We start from the raw sequence: 13,941 nt of genomic DNA on the forward strand, positions 1-13,941 counted from the left end.
AGGTGTGACGTCACTCAAAGGATAAGAAAATAAAGCATAAATAAATCAATAAAACAAAGTGGTTTTGTAGTGAGTGATATTAAGCTGATGTAAGTTATATCAACAAGAGTTTCTCTTCTCTCTGTCTGTTCAGCCATGGTGGCTATAGCTGCTCATGCTAACTACCCAGTTCTTCTGCTGTTGATTCCAAACAAGCCAGAAAAACGCATCACTTCCTGTGCAGCAGGAAAGAGCTGCCAGATACAGATACAGGTGTTCAGAACAGACATGTAAAGTCTTTCATGTAGTGGATACAGGTTGGATCACTCTGGTTTGATATCAATCAGACAGAGCGCAGCAAAACGGACACTTGTTTGTATGAAGATGTTGTGTATTGTTAGTTTTATCAGAGTATCTCTGGGTGTCACCTGACGCCCGGTGGGAGTCACCCGGCCCGGAGCGGCCGGGCCGCCCGGCCGGGCTCGTCAGGTCTCTTCATTAGTAGTCTGGCAGCTGTCTGATGGCGGAGATACCGGCCCGGCGGGTAAACCGAGCCCCGTTATCACCAGACAGGTGTGTAACTGAAGTCCCGGGACATTGCTGCAAATCAGTGGCACAGAGATGTAATCTGCCTCGGTTTAATCACACTGCCACCGTCTCAGCCTTATTCCAGGATTAGGTTTACTCCATTTGTAAAGGACATTTGACTGAACTTTTTTGCCAAGTGGAAGTAGTATTTTTAATTATACAGTAGTCCATTTTGGCAATGAAAGTACTGAGTGTCAAAGCGGTGGGTGGGGGACTCAGTGAGGGACATAAGGCTCTCTGTTAGGAGAGGAAACTGTTTCAATTGATTTTAATTCTTATTTCTGCCTCAAACATATATACAGTATTTACATATATACTGTATATATAAGTATAGTGTATTTTTTTTAGCAGAGTAGAGTTTTAGTTCTAGAAATGTTTCTCAGAGGCAGAGCTGGTCTGAAGACAGAAATAATCTGATTGGTTGAGTTAAACCTCAGTGGGCGGAGCCAAAGAACCACAGTTTTTTGGAGAGTGCAAATTAGCTAACTGCCAAACCTGAATGGCAAAGAAAGAAGTCTGGTCAAAATAATAAATAAAAATACGTCAGTGTCTTCAATGTCTTCTGAATCCTCAAAAAATGTGTAACTAAATACTCCAGGACAGCACTCCAATTAATTAATTTATATTTATTGCCACTCAGACGTTCTGTCCTGGAGTATTTCTGCCTCTGAGAAATGTTTGTAGAACTAAAGCTCTAATCTACGTAGTTTTACTCGCTGTGTTTTCAGGAGCAGTTTCACCAAAGCTGAAGAACATGTTGTGGTTGGTTTGTGGTTTGTCTCCCCCTTTAAAGACACGGAGCCTCTCTCTTGGTTTAAACTGCTTCAACACATGGATTCAAACAACAGATCAGACTCCTGTGTTTCTTCAGCTCGGGACAGAAAACTCTCCTCTCTCTCTCAGACCTGAAAACTTCTCATGTAAAGTTAGAGCTTTTGTTTCAGAGTCGGAGTTGCATTCAGGCTCCTGCTCTGCTCTGCCTGCAGTACGTCAGTGTGCCCCCCCCCCCCCCCCCAGGCCCTCGTGGTGTTCATGTCTTTCCATAAGCGCCTGCCTGTATACATGACCCGCCTGGGGAAGAGAGCAGTTTCATGGCCCACCTGACACCTACAACACGATGTGCTGAAAGTGTTTACGGCGGATCCTCTTCCCTGCTGCTGCAGCCACCAACAATTGCTGCAGGTGAAATGAAGTTATCTGAGAATTGCATTGAACTCTGGGTGACCTGCACCCCCCCCCCCCCCTCCTCCTCCTCCTCCTCCTCCTCCTCCTCCTCCCCGCCTGACTCTGCCGCCCCATTAATTATTCCCGTCCCAATCACAGAGGATAGTGATACTGGGACAGGTTGGAGTGCAGCAGCTCACACCACATCCACACTGCCTGCACTTTAACAGCTTTTTCCTGACGAGGTCGTCTGCTAACACACTGAGCAGCTAACACACACACACACTGAGCAGCTAACACACACTGAGCAGCTAACACACACTGAGCAGCTAACACACTGAGCAGCTAACACACACACACACACTGAGCAGCTAACACACACTGGGCAGCTAACACACACTGAGCAGCTAACACACTGAGCAGCTAACACACACACACACACACTGAGCAGCTAACACACTGAGCAGCTAACAGGAGCTAAGGAACTATAAAGGAAAGGAACTAACTTCAATTTTAGCAGGATATTATACAAATATCTAAAAACTAAAACTGCAAAAACTCTGAGTTATAAATAACATCCCATATACTATAGTGATATATGGAGATTAAAAAAAACAAAAAAAAAACATGTATTACTCTAAGGTCACTATAACTCACTACTGAGTACCACAAACACTCTATTGTTTCTTTTGCTTGTAATTGTTTGAATCCATTTATTTTATGTAAATCACTTTGAGTTGCATTCTATGTATGAATGGTGCTATAACAATAAAAAATATTATTATTATTATTATTATTATAGTGACACCATAGGAGATCAAAAAAGTTACCAAAAGTACAATAAGGTCACTGCAAATTCACTACTGAGTATCACAAACACACTAATATTATAGGAATATTATAGTCAATACAAATACCATGAAGTACAATAATGTCACTATAACTCACTACTGAGCACTGCAAATACACTATATACCAATAAGAATACTATAGCAAAATTATAGGAATATTACAGTGATACCTGGAGATGAATATACTATAAACTCACCACTGAGCACCATGAACACACTGGCAGATGAAGTACATAATGTACTCATCTGGGTAAAGTGCAGACTATGAAGTGCTCATCCCATAGATACGAAAAACTCTACAGTGAAATAAAGTACAACATTTTTTTTTTTACACAATCAGCATGATGGCAAGAAGTAGGACAATAAGGCCGAGGCTGAAAATAACCAAAATGTTCCTTTAAGTATTTATTTAGCCCACAGTGTCCCAGTCTAGTGAATTAACAGCCTGACACCATGGATGTAAAAACACTTTTCATTTTAATCAATTCTTGCATGTAGCCTACTATGTCAGAGTTTGGAAGTAACCACAGTATTTACATTTACTCACATACTACTGTAATTAAGTAGCTTTTTTGTGTACTTTTATTTTTTTTAAAGTCAGTAATTTGTCTTTGCACTCTGCACCATTGCACTATTGTCCTAGGGTTGTTTACATATGCATATTTGTATATAGTAGTTAAATGTTTAGGTTTAGGTTGTTTCATCTTGTTGTCCTTGTTTTTAGCTGTGTATTTATTCTGGGTAAGTACATTGAGAGCAACAAAAAAACCCCGAGTCAAATTCCTTGTATGTGAACATACTTGGCCAATAAAGCTGATTCTAATTCTGATTGACTTTTACTACTTTTACTACACTTACTAGTACATTTTTACTGCAGTATTGTACAGATGTTGTCTCTCCATCAGCAGCAGAAACTGGATCAACGTATAAACTGACAAACTGTGGATCCATTCACAGTGAGAAGAGGAATCTGACTTTACTTTGTTTCTGCACTTTATTTTGTCGTTTCTAATGTTTCCAGTGAAAAGATTGTAGTGTGAACTCTGTCCTCTCTCCTGTTAGAATCACATGGAAAAGATCACAGCTGACAACGTTCTCTGTTCTAAAGAGGAACTCAGGAACTTTTTACTCTGAGGACATTTTAAATCACACACTTTTTACTTTTGCTGAAGGAGATTTTTTACACCAGAACTTTTTACTTCTAGATTCAAGATTCAAGAAAACTTTATTGTCCATTAGTGCAGGCAATAAAATAAATGTGTCTTTCGCTGGTGCATAGCTCACTTAAGAGATACAATACAGTACATATAAGAACATAAGTGCACATAAAAAGACAACACAGTACATGTAGTAAAATCTCATGCAGTTAAAAAAGTTGACCAGTGGCAGTTAGAAATTAAATACTAAATAGAAAGTGCAGTGTAGGTTTCTTCTTAGATGCTGTTGAGCTGTGCAATGGCAGTGGGGATAAAGGACTACTGCTCATGCTCTACTGAAGTAAAATATGAGCAGTAATTTTCATATTCTACTGAAGTAAAATATGAGCAAAGTAACAGTACTACTACAGTACTACTACTTCTACTGGAGTAGGACGCTCCGCTACACCACTGAGTATTTCCCTGCATCCCAGTGTGGAGGACAGCAGAGTTTTCCTGGTCGGTTCGGGCTTCAGGTTTATCCTTGTAAGGGAAAATGTTGTGTATCCCGCTCCGTCTCTCTTCTCCCAAACACTCCCAACATAAAACTGATACATGAGCTGCACTTTGTTCCCCGCACAGCTGAGCCGGCGCTCCTCTGTTTACGCTCAGGACGCTGTGTGAAAATCCATATTCCTAGTAATTGTGTTTATGTAGTTTTAGCCATTACGCCCGGGTTATTTAGAGAGCCAGAAAGACATTTTAGAAGCAGGGCCGGCCCCGGGGCTTTTCATGTCCGGGGGCCCGGGGCGAAAATAAATCTGGAGAGTTGCTGAAGTCCAAATCACAAACAGATGAGCAGGTTCCATGGGAAGCGGCGGGTTCGAGCTCCATGTGTGCAGCGGGGGAAACGGATGGGACTTTTAATTGGCAGCGACGGGCACAACTGGCCGCATTCTGCTGCAGCTCAATTAGGAGCGTTCAGGCAGCCTGACACTTATCTAGGGGAGGGGGATCTCACACACACACACACACACACACACACACACACACACAGGACAAAAGCTCACTGTATATGATCTGTAAAATAAGACAATTTGATTACATCTGATTTAACTAGAAACCAAATCCATATTTCTCTTCACATGAATGAACGGGGGATGCAGTGAAGCTTTCCTGACTCTTCACCCAGAGAACAGTGAAGTGAAGTCAGGCGGACGGTCACAGATAAAGACAAAAAGAAAAAAAACAATCACATAAATATCACACCAACATAAAACACTTCAAAGTTATCTCCTGCTCCAGTAAAACCTGTTGTTGTTCCAGCCTGTGTGATTGAACAGCAGCTACAGGTGTAGTTTCACTGTTAAACTCTCCTTTATGAACCAGTAATCCCTTAAAATACCTTTTACCTTTACATTAGTTCACCCTTAATTGATGCAAAATCCCCTTCAAATGAGTTAAGGGAGTTATTAATGGAGGAGATCCCATCAAAACCTCCTTAAACACCTCTTAACTTTTAACTCCTTGCTTTCTAATTTAATGAAAAATTCAGGGAGACCGGAACTTTAAATTAATAACTCATTAATAACCTGTAAACCTGCACAAAAGGCATAAAAAATCCCTTAATTTCTAGTGTCTCCATGAACCAACCCATGAATAAATCCCTTATAAACCCATGATACTAACAACTTTAAAGCTGTTATTTTTTAATGGATAATTAATGTTTATGTAATGGAGAAATTAAGGACATTTCAGGGATCAAATTAAAGGGTTTGGTTTGGTAGTGCTCATCATGACCTTTGACCTACAACACAGAAACAGAAGCTTCCCCAGTGATAGTAGTTTGGTGATATTATGGAGTGTTATTTCTGCCGTTAGGTTGATCGATTCTTCTCTTATTTTCTTTTTAATGTATTTTTTTCTGTCTTGTGTTGCAGGCCTGGCAAGACAAAAGCAGCAGTAAAGTCAGAGTAGAAACCAAGAGGAGCGACTGTCCTCCTCTTTCTGCTAATGTGGATCCAAATAAATAGAAACTGTTGAAAGTTGGAAGCGGGAAATTCCCAGCTGGCAGAGACATGAAAAAAAAAAAAAGAACAGGAGAAACATGGCCGACTGCATGATTTTCTTTGCCCAACATGAAATATTGTTTTCCACGCAACAGCTAATGTTGCGTCAGTGATATTTCACAGTGTTAGCCGGTTAGCATAGAACGTTAGCAACTGTAAGCACAACTTAACTTTTCAAATTATTTTTTTTTTTATGATTTTATTTTCAACACAAAACATGACATCTTATACAATTACCACACACAAAACATCCTAACATAAATACAAAACATCCATACAAAACAAAAGCTGACATTACTAGACTTACATCAGAACATGCAAATCAACCTGTTTGCTCAGTCCCACATATCTGCTATATTCCCAAATAATAACACCTATACATTCTAACACCTCAGCTATCCAATAATCCAATACCTTTTCACACAGCCTCTTTTGCAAATGAACACATTATCTGTTCATTTTTTATCATCTCTTTTATGAAATCCACCTGATTAATACTCTTTCATCTCTTAATCTGCACACCTAATAAAAAAAACAAACAAAAACAAAAAAACAAAAACAAAAGCTAACTTTTCAAATTCATGTTCAAAGGACTCCTGCACACTGTCTACTTCACTTGCAATTAGAAAATATTTATTGGGAACAACGTTTTGGTACACAGACCTTCATCAGGTTATTTTACAAGACTAAAGGAGAGGTTGACCCATGTGGACCAATCAGGTCACACTACAGACTGACATCACTCATTGAATAACGCATCATACATAATCACATCATGGCACCATAGGCCAACAATATAAATAGACAGAAATATACAAAATGCACATTATACGTAGTTTAAAATGCACATATTCATAATAAAGAAAAGCTACCATACCAAGATAAATATTAACAATATTTCCAATAGCCTATCTGGTTGGAGCTTGAAAAAACTGTCTCCTAGAATCTGTCCCTAGACAAGAAAAAGAGAGGAGACGGGATTAGAAAAGAAAAAAAAAACAAATATATATGACGAAAGATGAAAGATAAAAAAAAAGAGACGAAATAAAATGAAGACAAAATACAGCAAAAACAAAAGCCATAGCTTATAATAAAGTGGTTCCTTCAAAATCAGTCAGAAACATCACAGAAAACAATAAATAAACAATAAATAAACCAATAAATCTTCTCCAATTGCAAGTGAAGTGGACAGTGTGTGGGAGTCCAGTCGGCTCATGGTCTTCTCCTCTCACCTGTCCATCTACAGGTGGGCAAAAGTTCTGCTCCTTCAAATTCATGTTCAACCGTTTACCAAACAGCTGATTTGATCAGTTCATGAGATGCTGGACATTGAACTTGATGTATTTTGAGGATCATAAAGATGTTAACAGTGAAGCTGAGTAGAGTTCAGAGCGGTGTGTTGTCATGACGACAGACAGCAGCAAGGAAACCTCCAGGTTACAGATCTGAGTTTCCCGCTCTGACCTCTGACCTCTGACCTCTGACCTGACGACCGATCGTCACTTTTCTCCTCGCAGGAAGTCGAGTTTCCAACTTTCCGACCGCCAGTGGTGGAAAGTAACTAAGTACATTTACTCAAGTACTGTACTTAAGGACAATTTTGAGGTACTTGTACTTTACTTGAGTATTTCCATTTTATGCTACTTTGTACTTATACTCCACTACATTTTAGAGGGAAATATTGTACTTTTTACTCCATTACATTTATTTCACAGCTATAGTTACTAGTTACTTTTCAGATCAATATTTTATATTTAAAACATTTGATCATCTTTATAAAATAACTATAAAATAGCATTGTTATAGATTAGACCACCCAAAAGTATAGCTAAATTGTTAAGATTAGCTTCATGTTGACAACTTTAAAATGCTGCTTACATGTACATGTATGTCAATAAATCAGTATTAATATTCCAATAATTTATGAAAAATATAACTCTCTAAATGGGGACAGTTTGCATAATGAGTACTTTTACTTTGATACTCTAAGTACATTTTGCTGCCAATACTTATGTACTTTTACTTAAGTAAGATTTTGAATGCAGGACTTTTACTTGTAATGGAGTATCTTTACATTGTTGTATTGATACTTTTACTGAAGTAAAACATCTCAGTACTTCTTCCACCACTGCTGACTGCAGATCAGATCAGAGCAGGAAGGTTTCAGCTGATCGTCCCCAAAACCTTTCATCTGGATCACAGATTTATAACAACCAGGATCAGACTGATCTGGATGATTTTAACTCAATTGTCACGCAGGATCCTTCTGATCCAGATAAACAAGATCAGGATTACAGAATCCAGGCTGTCAGTCTTTAAATGAACCTCTGTCACGCCACCTGCTGGACAGATGATGTTACAGCAGCTTGTTAGAGCAAAAAGACACGAGGGAACTGGATGGAAGAGTAAAAGACAGTTTGTGTGTTACTTTTATTCACTTATCTGCACAAGTTTATGATGCATAAAAACTGAAAGACAAAATTCCCAGCAGCTGGTATGAGACTGTTCATTTAATAAAATGTAAACATTAAATCATATTGTTAATCTATATTAATGATGTTCAGAATTCAGTGTCTTGGTTCTATATGAAGCTTTCAATTCAATTCAACTCAATTCCTATATTTAAACAGGTAAGTCCCATTGAGATCGAGATCTTGTTTTCAAGAGAGAAACAAGAAAACAAAACGAACAAAATCCATCATTCATTCAGACAATCCACATGCAGACAAAATAAGAAAACTAAGAGAAACAAGAGCAATCCCTGTATAACGCATCATCCAGCAGCACCTAAACGTCTCTATGGAGACAAGTCGGTCCAGTTTGAGTGAGTCCTGAAGCCTGTTCCATCTGTTAGGAGCGTAAAAGGTGAAAGCGGTCTTTCCTGACTCTGTGTGTTCATATGTGGAATGTCCAATCTAATGTCAGCCTGTGAATGTGTCTGGTAGCACTGAAACTTTAAAGTGAAGACAAACACAGTGGTAGTTTGCCACGTAAGGATTTGTAAATAAACAAAAGGCAGTGTTGTTCTCTTCGAGTGGTAAGAGACAGCCATCCTACTTTCTCATAGAGAATACAATGATGTGTTCTGAGCATGTCACTGGTTATAAATCGGTTATAAAAGCAGTGTGGTAAACAGCATCAAGTGGTTTGAGTGTCAGGGCCCCAGGGTGCATATAGATCACATCTGCATAATCAAGCACTGATAAAAATGTTGCTTGGACAATCTGCATCCTACTACTCATGGTAAGGCATTGCTTATTTCTAAAGAAGAAACCCAGTTTAAACTTCAGTTTCTTAATAATAATAATAATAATAATACATTAGTCTTGTATAGCGCTTTTCTAACTACTCAAAGACGCTTCACAAACAGGGTAAAATCATTTAATAAGTGCATTTAAAAATAAAAAAATAGTAAAGACAAGAATAAAAGTAGGTGGTTAAAACTAGAGGAATCAAGAGTCAGTTCATTGACATGGGTTTTAAAAGACATTTTTTCATCTAACCAGATACCTAGGTACTTGTAACACTGGACCTTGTGAATTTGAACCTCATTTATTGTACTAATGTTAAAATTCATAGTATTTTTTGTATGTGAACTGGTAAAAAGCATGTATTTCGTCTTATCTGGGTTTAGCACAAGCTTAAGTTTAATCAGGGCGTTTTGAAATATGAAGCTTCTTCTGTCTCTGAATCCTCTGAATCCTTCAGTGGATCAAGATCATCCTGAAAGCTGCTGATCTGACTTTGAGTTCTGAAAAACACACAAACATTTAAACTTCATTAAAGATAATATTGGATTACCCAATCTGAACGATCAGAATCTGGTTTATCCGTTTTAAAGACAATTTTCAGATTTAATCCAGTTACTGAAATCCTGTTAGGAAAGGATTCAGGTTTTAGGATTTCCTGTCAAGTCTGAGCTGGGAACTTGTGCTTATGGAGAAACCTTAGGATTATAATCGGTGTCGTGCTTTCAAACTGTCAGTTAATGTTTTAAATGTCTTATTGAGGCGATCGCCATGTTGGAGAACGCAGGCAGCTCCCGTCAGGTCTGAAATGCATCATGGGAAAAAAGTGATACTGTTGGTTATCCTGCATGACGAAAACAATAAAAAAATCTCTTATTTGTTGTTGTTTTTGTTTTTTTTCAATTTGACCATTTTTATGGCAAAAATCCCTGAATTTTCTTCTTGTCACGGTGGAAAAGCCTCTGAAACAGCATTTATACTTTTTTTTATTATACTTTATTGTGTCATCATTACAATATAGCAGTGAAACAGCATTCAGAGCATCATGGGACACTAAAACTCTCCACTGAAACCAGACTGATGAGATTCTTTTAGTGTCAGCAGCTCTTTAAGGCAGAGAGACACCACACCTGTTCAATGGTAGAGAAACTCTGGGAGACAATACTGCGTTTCAATGAAGAATTAATTCACAAAAAACAACTAAAAGAATAAAGAAATGTCCAAAGAAAATGTCATATCATGTCAGTTTTGTCAGTTCTGTGGTCAGGAGGAACCTCCATCACATCAGAGCCGGACGACACTGACTGACTGATATCTGATATTTAACAGAAGATCAATATCGGCATCATATATCGGTCTAACAGCAGCAAAGAGAAAACCTTCAGCTTCCTTACAGCCGTGTGAAAATATAATATGAACTCAGACAGACATGATTATATTATTTAAAGTCCCAAACTCAGACACTGAAGCTTCTGACAGGAGGGAGAGGGAAACATGGAAACTCCACAGGAAGCTGCTCACTGTGTATACGGAGGGGTGTGTGTGTGTGTGTTTGTGTGTGTGTGTGTGTGTGTGGGGGGGGGGGGGGTGTTAACAGTGAACACATGTAGTTCCTCAGCTATCCTTCATGTTAAGTTACACTGACACCTGCTGCTGGGACCAGAGCGGCACACTTCTGCCTTTAAATCTGTTAGAAATTTATTTTTCAGGCTTTTCCCCAAAACCAATTAAGGCTCATCATGTTGGTTTGACTGGTTTTGTTGCCTCGTCTCGTCCTAAACTTCTACTTTTAACGATTATTTTCATTATCGATTAATCTATCGCTTATTTTTTCGATTAATCGCTGAGAAAGTGACGTCTTAAAACGTCTTCCTCAGTCTGGAGAAACTGAGAAAAGCTGCTACAGCTAACCCTGTAACCCTGTTTGGTATTTTTACTTGATAAATGACTAAAACTTGATGAAATTATAATGGATTAATTTTCTGCCAATCGACTGATCGTTTCAGCACTATTATTTATTTTTGAATCTTTTAACACTTTTAATAGTATTTGTATTACCGCTCTTATGTCCTATTTTCATGTGAAGCATGTTGTAATCTGTTGTGATGAGCTCTATGCTACATGAATAAAGGTTTATTATTATTTTACAGGGCTGCAGGACTCCAGTCCTCCTTCTGATGTGATGATTTGTTTTGGATGTTTGCTCGACTTTTTCCTTCCTTTCTAAAAACATTTTAAAAATGGGACATTTTATTTTTGTTTGGCTTCATTTCTCAGTCAAAGTGGAAAAGCACTCGGCTCCTTAGGTAAAGATACTTCAGATTGTAGCTTTAAAGTAATATTCCACTTAGTTTAAAAAGGGGTTATTATGAAAACCAGAATATAATCTACTCACCAGGATCAGATGCAGCTGGACCAGTTTGTAATGTTCAGATTTTTACTTCCCATTCATTTGAATGGAAACTGACATTGAACACGTTGGTGAACAGATTCAACAACAGATCCAACAGAATTTCACCAAACAGATAGAAGAGAACACAGCGGAGGGATACCATTTAGGAGAGATCGTTCCTGTTTGGGAGACCGGATCTACTTTTATTTTTAAACGCTAATTTTAGAGTAAACCAAGAATAGAAACGCAAAATGACGATAGACCCAGGATGGTTTGTTGTCTTAAAAGCAGGATCTGTTCACTAACGTGTTCAATGTAAGTTTTCAGTCTATTTTCATTTATTTTCATGTCTTGTAAGTCGGTTCATACTTCACATAAAAATGGCCGCCACTCCTATAGCATCCAGGAACGTTGATTTGAACGGGAGTGACAGTTCTATCCATTGCAGTTCTGTAGAAAGAGACAGATCTGGTCTACACAGCCACACCTTCACACCTTCTGTAACAACTTTCAAATAGTTTATTTCTCATTTCCATGTAAGAAGTTTCAGTGGTTCCCACAGCAGAGACGCAGCATGCAGATGGAAAACAGGAGTAAAAACCTAAGACTGGATCCACATCGCCTCCACTCTGAACCACCGCTAACATCCCTTTCACCCAATACAAGACATTTTAGCATTGACCTGAAATAAACTAAGCGGGAAGCATTGACACTCAATGTTTATAACAAATAATCTGTACAAAAAACAAAAAAAAAAATCAACTTGAAAAGAGAAAGCGAAGAAACGAAAGCAGATTTTCCCCCTGAAGCGGCTGGCAGTCGACTCTGGAGTCACAGTGACACTCCTGAAGATACAGCTTGGTGTAGCGAGTTGGTTCTTAGTCAACATTTACCCTTCTTTTTTTTTGGCAATATGTAATTTTCATCGTGTCGTTGTATATATATATATATATATATATTAACGTTACTTTTCACATGTAAACACAACACAGTCTCACAAATATATTCGTGAAAAGAGCACAAACTCTGAAACGCAGATTGTTGGCGTTCCTGCATCATTGAATCGGACGCCATTTTCTACGGTTACACAACTTTGGTTAAAATTAGGATTAGGAAATTAGGAGTCAAAATGAAAAATGACTCACCTTGTTAACCAATTTCCCATACCATAATATACACCTATGTAACTTATGTATTTTCTTGTATTTTTTATATGAAATTGCCATAATTTTCCCGTCTTGTAAAACAGTATTTTCAGCGGTTACTGAATTTGGAGTTTTGGAAACGCTTTTCTTTCTCTCACTTTTCGTGCACGGAGCATTTTAAGCGGTTACGCGTCGCAATTTTCCGACATCGTGCTCATTTCACTCAAATTTCGTGAGACCAGGCCGGTAAACAAGAGGAGCTTTAAAAAAAAAACAACCCAAAAAAAACAAAAAAACATGATGCTCGAAGGAACGGGGAGAAGAGAAGAGAAGAGAAAAGACTTCAGGTTTGGTTTAAAGTCTTTGTCCTGCAGCACTGGAACAGCGTAACGCCCGGCCGGGTAAAAGCACCGAACACGTGGATTCCAGAGGTGTAACTTGGGCCTTTTTTTTTCTGTTGTTTTCCACCCATGAAAAGCTCAAAGCACAAAAAAGATGAAAATGGTTGGAAAGAGGAAAACTTCAGCTTCTCCCCCACCTCAACCTGAAGACCGGTTCGCAGCCTGAAGTCCTGTATCTGACAGGGTTCCTACACAGCTCCGAATCCAGAATGAATGACGGTTCTTTTTCTTGTTTTGGTTTGAAAAGTTTGCTGCCACATCGCTCTGCAGAGGAAGATTCTTCTTCACGCCGACCAACATCAGAACATGTGAGATGTCGGCGGTCTAAAACCCACAGAGGATGGACATTTTTCCCCAAACTTTTCCAAACTCTTTGTGCAAATTTGCAAACTTATCAAGACCTGGAAATGACCAAATTCTTCTCATCTGTGTAGGAACCCTGTTGTTCCACCCGACCTCCCTCCAGGTCCCGCCACTAAAGCTAAAACCAGCGGCTCTACAGCGCCGCCTGCAGGTTCTGATGCGTCATCAAGCAAAATGACAGCATGGGAATAATCTGCATTTCTGCATTTTGACCGTTTTACGTTTTTTTTTAAACATACAGAAAAAATGAAACGCAAAGCGACACCTACAGCAGCAACACCGGGTATCAACATTTTCAGATGGTTTTTGTTTTGTTTTTTCCCCCACCAAGCTTGATTTAATGTGTTTCAGTTCGGTTGTGTGAGGCTCTCTAATAGGCCGAACTTTTCCCAGGAGCAACCTGCCGCTCCAAAAAGACTTGAAGTAAACCATAAACCTGTGTGTGTGTGTGTGTGTGTGTGTGTGTGTGTGTGTGTGTGCAGGAGTTGACTAGATTTCTCTCTAAAACACTGTAGGCGCCGACTCAGAAAGCAACATGACAGCAGCCAAGTCCCTGACAGTAAAAACATGTATAGTGCATAACCCCCCCCCCCTCCCTCCTCCTC

Source organism: Centroberyx affinis, unplaced genomic scaffold (assembly GCF_046629955.1).
Source record: "Centroberyx affinis isolate AG114_WGS23_722 - 3 ecotype Tasmania unplaced genomic scaffold, CSIRO-AGI_Caff_v1 ptg001514l_1, whole genome shotgun sequence".
In the NCBI taxonomy this organism is placed as follows: Eukaryota; Metazoa; Chordata; class Actinopteri; order Beryciformes; family Berycidae; genus Centroberyx; species Centroberyx affinis.